The sequence below is a fragment of the Mustela nigripes genome, chromosome 1 (genome assembly GCF_022355385.1).
Source record: "Mustela nigripes isolate SB6536 chromosome 1, MUSNIG.SB6536, whole genome shotgun sequence".
In the NCBI taxonomy this organism is placed as follows: domain Eukaryota; kingdom Metazoa; phylum Chordata; class Mammalia; order Carnivora; family Mustelidae; genus Mustela; species Mustela nigripes.
The window spans coordinates 34,427,444-34,434,280 of record NC_081557.1 but is presented as its reverse complement, the minus strand read 5'-3'; the positions used below and the strand labels follow the sequence as shown (position 1 = coordinate 34,434,280).

The 6,837-nt window shown below is 38.5% G+C and overlaps 1 pseudogene; it reads left to right on the top strand.

Annotated features, from left to right (window-relative positions):
- The first annotated feature begins 1,531 nt into the window (after window positions 1-1,531).
- LOC132010840 (hsc70-interacting protein-like) lies at window positions 1,532-2,860 on the top strand (annotated as a pseudogene).
- Window positions 2,861-6,837: the final 3,977 nt, after the last annotated feature.

Genomic DNA, 6,837 nt, shown 5'->3' with positions numbered 1-6,837 from the left:
GGGAGAAGTAGGCTTCCTGCTGAGCAGGGAGCCAGTGTGGGGCTCAATCCCAGGACCCTGGGATCATGACCTGAGCTGAAAGCAGCCGCTTAATGACTGAGCCACCCAGGCACCCCAAAACTAATACATTGTCATATATCAATTATATCTTAGTAAAAGGTAAGAAAAAAAGAATCCTGATTCCATCATTTCTGTGAATCTTAAACTTTTCACCTTTCAGGCTCCAACAAACAGCTGGACCCCTCCTCATGTTATAAAATTTCTCTCCCAGTTAAACCCCACAAGGCAAACAGTGCATCTTTTTAACAGTAAGCCTTCTGAAAGTGGCAACTACTGTTTATTCATCTTTGTTCTTCCAACATGGAACATCTTTATTTTCCCAACAGTGTGTGCACTTAATGACTGTAGTATCATACAACAGGATGAAATCTAAAAGACTCTTTTAAGACAGGATTTGTTTTTATATTCTGGACCAGCACAAACAACTCACCTGATCTAGGAAATCTGTCTCTTTATGGAGATAGATATCTACTGAGCACTATATCCAAGTACCATGCTAGACTCTTTATAAACATTATCTCATTTAATTCTTATAATAATAACCCTATACTACTAGGTATTGCTAGTATCCCCAGTTTACAGTTGAGATAACTGAGGTATATGAGGTGGAATTACTTGCCTGAAAACACACAATAAAGAGGAACAGATGGAATTCAAGAAAGTAAAAGCCTGGGGTGCCCAGGTGGCTCAGTCAGTTAAGCTTGCTCTCTCTCTCTCATAAATAAATAAATAAATAAATAAATAAATCTTTTTAAAAAAGAATATGTAATCCATTCACATGGCTAAAATAATTGTTTTAAATTAACCAACAGAGTTTCCTTTCTGTCCGGTCTGTTCCATTCCCACACTCTCCTGATAGGTATCTACTATTGTTAATTTTTTGTGTATCTTTCCAGAGATATTCTTTGTATATGAAATGTAAGAAAGTGAAAATATTCTCATGTTTCATTTTTAAACTTAAGAGGAATGGATAAACACCGATTTGCATCTTGCTTTTCCGCTAATACTTCTAGGAGATCCTTTTGTGTGGGTGGCTCAGTCAGTTAAATGTCTGACTTTGGCTCATTGTGGGGCTCCCTGCTCAGCAGGAAGTCTGCTTCTCCTTTTCCCACTGTCCCTCTGCCCACTGGTGCTCTCTCTCTCTCCCTCAAATAAATAAAATCTTTTAAAAAGGAGTGTCCTTATTCTCAGGGCAGCTTTGTGGGCACTGTATTTAATGATGCATATTTTATCAGTTTTCAATCTTTCCTTACAACAAAAATCATCCAATAAATACCTTTGTACATGTGTCATTTCACATATCACACATCTTCTCACACATTTCTCCCCTTTAGAATAAGTTTCCCAAAATGAAACTATTGTATCAAGAGGTGCGTTCAGCCCTTCCACACAATCACGCTGAGCTTGTACCCCCACCTGGAATCAGGTCACAACCTCAGCTGCGCCTGCCGCCTGCCACTGCCTCTGGACAATGGACCCCTGCAAAGTGAGCGAGCTTCGGGCTTTCGTGAAAATGTGTAAGCAGGATCTGAGCGTTCTGCACACCGAGGAAATACGTTTCCTGCAGGAGTGGGTGGAGAACATGGCGGGTAAGATACCACCTGCCACTCATACAACTAAATCAGAAGACAGAATCAAGGAATAAAAACCAGATAGTAAGAAGGCAGAGGAAAACATAAAGATGGATGAACCATCAAGTGAGGAGAGTGATCTAGAAATTGACAATGAAGGTGTGATTGAACCAGCTACCGATGCCCCTTAAGAAATGGGAGATGAAAATGTAGAGATAACCGAGGAAATGATGGATCAGGCAAATGATAAAAAAGTGGCTGCCATTGATGCCCTAAATGATGGTGAACTACAGAAAGCCATTGACTTGTTCACAGATGCCATCAAACTAAATCCTCGCTTGGCCATTCTGTATGCCAAGAGAGCCAGTGTCTTCATCAAATTACAGAAGCCAAATGCTGCCATTCGAGACTGTGACAGAGCTATTGAAATAAATCCTGATTCAGCTCAGCCTTATAAGTGGCGTGGGAAAGCACATAGACTTCCGGGCCATTGAGAAGAAGGAGCACATGATCTTGCCCTTGCTTGTAAACTGGATTATGATGAAGATGCTAGCGCAATGCTGAAAGAAGTTCAACCAAGGGCCCAGAAAATTGCTGAACATCGGAGAAAATATGAGCGAAAACCTGAAGAGCGAGAGATCAAAGAAAGAATAGAAAGGGTTAAGAAGGCTCGGGAAGAACATGAGAGAGCCCAGAGGAAGGAAGAAGCCAGATGACAATCAGGAGCTCAGTATAGCTCTTTCCCAGGTGGCTTTCCTGGGGGAATGCCTGGTAATTTTCCTGGAGGGATGCCTGGAATGGCAGGAATGCCTGGGCTCAATGAAATTCTTAGTGATCCGGAAGTTCTTGCAGCCATGCAGGATCCAGAAGTTATGGTGGCCTTCCAGGATGTGGCCCAGAACCCAGCGAATATGTCAAAATATCAGAGCAACCCAAAGGTTATGAATCTCATCAGTAAATTGTCAGCCAAATTTGGAGGTCAAGCATAATGCCCTTCTAACAAATAAAGCCCTTGCTGAAGGAAAAGCAACTTCGATCACCTAATGGATGTTGCAATAATACAAACCAGTGTACCTCCGACCTTCTCATGAAGAAAGCTGGGGTGCTGTGAAGAGAATCCCTACCCCTCTGCTCCCCATGCAACTGAAACATTCTACAATGGTTTGCCATTAGGGTATTCATTCAGATAATATTTTCCTACTAGGAACTACAAACTTTAAACACTTTTTAAACCTTAAAAATATTTAAAGACATATTAAAAGGGCGTGTTAGTCCCTACATTTTTCTTTACTAATCATTTCAGTTTTTTTCCTTTGGATTAACTGGGCAAGGAAGATATTTCAGTGTGGAAGATTCATTGCTCAGTTATAATGAGTGAAATAAAGGTTTATTAGTGGGAGGCAAAAAATACATTAAAATAGATGAAGTTTGAGTTAGAGATACAGTTTCTGAGGCATTTTGACTTGTCTTTTTAAATGCTTTATTTTTTGAACACAGTTTATTTTGATAGAACCCATGGGACCACCAGTATTACAGTCGGACCTGGGTAGGGACCGGAAGTGCTTGGTAGGGCAGCAACAACCTTACTCCTTTTATACAGTGTGTACCCTTGTGCAGATGCATTTAAATCTTACACTGTGGTGAAGGGATGATTTTTATAATGCTGCAGTAGACTTGGATTACTTAGCTGTGTTCTTGTCTGATATAGAAAATAAATGTTTTGCATTATTTCCACATAGGGGAAATTTTTTTTTTTTTAAATATTTCTGTGTTTAGAGTGACCTTTCCTGGTCAGAAAATACCCATCTCTTTGTGTGTTTTCTGCTTATTTTCATGTCCCCCCTTCTCCCCTCCCAGTACTCTTTGGGCTAAAGATAGTCTTTTTTCACTGGCATCATCACTATTATCATCATTCACAGCATAATTGTGCAAGTATATGTAATGCTGGGTTTACTATGTAATACATATAGTGATTATGTAAGGTAATACCCATAACAGTTGTAGTTTCTTACTTGGCCAAGCGATTGCATATCTAAATGTTAGGTTTCTGCTTTGGTGAGATCTTAACCATCTCAGAAGATGTTGGAAGGAGGGACTCCCTTTGATATTCAGTCTTCTGAGGAAATACCTGTTGCAGTTGGAGTTTATCTGACATTATTCATCTTCGTAATTTGGAGAGTATGAGGTTTGAATTCATTGATGTACATAGAGGGGAACCAAATTTCTTGATCCAATATGAATTATAAAATTGATGAGATCCATGGTTCTTCATTGTGGGGTTGATGGCATTATGAGTCATTGTGTTCTTATTCAGCTCTTGAATACTGCACCATATTCCCCACCTCTACTTTTTTCCTTTCCTCTCCTCCAAGGATAAAGAAATGATGGATTTTCTGTTGTACATTCAAATCTTAACATTAATTAAGACTAAGTCTAGGCACTGTACTAGAAATTGCTAGGTTTCTACCTTTCCAATTTAAAGTGCTGGTGTTCAAAAACAGTTTTCAAGGGATGAGACCCTCTATACTTTGCTTATTTGAAGAATCAGTGGCAGGAGCAGTGAAGAAAATTCCATGGAATAATTTCTGAAATAGCACATTTCTGAAGTCATAAGTAAGTTGATTCATGTTCTAACCCTTTACTGTACACAAGCAAATAGAAATGCATCTGTTATATAAGTGAGAAAAGGCTGTATGCTAACTGAGCATGCTTTTTAAATCCTTTAAAAATACTCAGCATATAAACTTGCGTTTGAGCTTGTCAGTGGTTTTTTTGTTGGTAATTTGTGTTCTCTCTCGAATTTTCTAATGTGTGCTGTGAACAACCCAAGAAGACCAGTTCCTTTTGGGTTCCTTATTTGATTTACTTTTTACTTAATTATTTATTACTTAAGTACATTCTAACATTGCAGATATTACCGTAAGTGGGTAAAAGTAAAATTGGTCTTCAGGAAAAAAAAAAAGAGGTGCGTTCATTTGTAATTTTGAGAGATAATGCCAAACCGTCCTCCGCTAGGGTTATAGAAATTGCCAGTCTTATCAGTTGAGTTGAGAAAGTACCTGCTGGCCTACAGCCTTACCAACAGTGTTTTCAAATCCTCCGTCTTTTGCTAATCAGATGATGGAAGATAACATTTCAGTGGGTCTAATTTGTATGTCTATTATTATGAATCAGGAAGAGGTTTTTTTTTTTTTTTAAGATTTTTATTTATTTATTTGACAGACAGAGATCACAAGTAGTCAGAGAGGCAGGCAGAGAGAGAGGAGGAAGCAGGCTCCCTGCTGAGCAGACAGCCTAACTCAGGGCTCGATCCCAGGACCCTGGGATCATGACCGGAGCCAGAGGCAGCCCACTGAGCCACCCAGGCGCCCCAGGAAGAGGTTTTTTGTTTTTTTTTTTTTAAAGATTTTATCTATTTATTTGACAGAGAGAAGCACAAGCAGACAGAGGGAGAGGGAGAAGCAGGCTCCCCACTGAGAAGAGAGCTTGCCATGGGGTTCTCTGGGATCCCAGGACCCCAGGGTCATGACCTAAGCTCAAGGCAGATGCTTAACTGACTGAGCCACCCAGGCCCCCAGGAATTATTTTTTAATGGGCTTTTTTAAAGAGAAGTTTTAAGTTCACAGCAAAATTGAGAAGATACAGAGAGTTTCTCTATACTCCCTGACCCCATACATGCACATTCTACTACACTATCAAATCTTGCACCAGAGAGATACATTTATTATCATTGAAGAAGCTTCACTGATACTTCATTATCACCCAAAGTTCATAGTTTACATGAGAGTTCACTTTTGGTGTTGTACATTCTTTGGGTTTGGACAAATTTACAATGACACATTTCTACCATTATAGTATCATATAGAGTAGTTTCACTACCCTAAAAATTCTCTGTGCTCTGCCAGTTCATCCCTCCTACTCCCCTATTCTGTAACAACCATTGCTCTTTTTACTCTTTCCATAGTTTTGTCTTTTCCAGAATGTCATACAATTGGAATCATACTGTATGTGGCCTTTGCAAACTGGCTTCTTTCACTTAGTGATAGGCATTTAAGGTTCCTCCATCCCTTTTTCATGGCTTGATAGTTCCTTTCTTTTTAGTGCTGAATAATATTCCATCATTTAGATGTACCACATTTACTTATCCACTCACCTTACTGAAAGACATCTTGATTCTGTCCAAGTTTTGGCAATTATGAATAAGGCCAATATGTGAAGGCTGCTGTGTGAAGATTTTTGTACAAACATAAATGTTCAACTCATTTTGCTAAATACCAAGGAGTACAATTGTTAGTATGGTAAGAGTATGTTTAACTTTGTGAGAAACTGCCAAACTGTCTTCCAAAAAGTAGCTTAACATTTTGCATTCCCACTATAATAAATGAGAGTTCCTATTTATCTACATCCTTGTCAGCATTTGGTGTTATCTCTTTTAGATCTTGGCCTTCTAATGTGTAGTGGAATTTCACTGATGGAATTTGCAACTCCCTAATGAAAATATGATGTTGAGAATCTTTTCATATGTTTATTTGCCATCTGTATATCTCCTTCAGTGAATTGTCTATCAGATCTTTTGCTCATTTTTAAATTGTGTTTTCTTATTGTTGGGTGTTTAGGGTTCTTTATATATTGTAGGTAACAATCCTGTATCAGATATGTCTTTTACAAGTATATTCTCCCAGTCTCTGGTTGTTTCCACATTCTCCTGAAAGATGAGTCTTTTTTTTTTTTTTTTTTTAAATGAGGAAGAACCATTATAGTGTCATCGTTCTTTTATGGGTCTTTTCTATGAATTGTCTGTTCAAATCTCTTGATGGGCTGAATTTTATTTTATTTTATTTTTTGATCGGCTGAATTTTAAACTCATTTGGTTGCTAGACTTGAGCAGAAATTACCCTGTCCTAGAGCCATCCATGTCTCTATTCACAAATCCCTTCAAACTGACATTTCAGATCAACCCATTTTGTATTTATGCCGTTGGAAAGCTAATTCTGTATGAAATGAAATTTAGTGGTAAAACTCACAACTGCAAATTTCTCATTTTTAAGCCAATAATGTTTGCTGGCAATAACTTCTTACCTTTCACTATCACTTAAATAATAGAGAACAAACTTCTGACCTTTGTTATGCTGGACCAGTGTTATGCTGGAGTTAACTGTTCAACTTTCAGGAGTTCTGTAAGCCAGTTGTTAATGCCATTATTAAG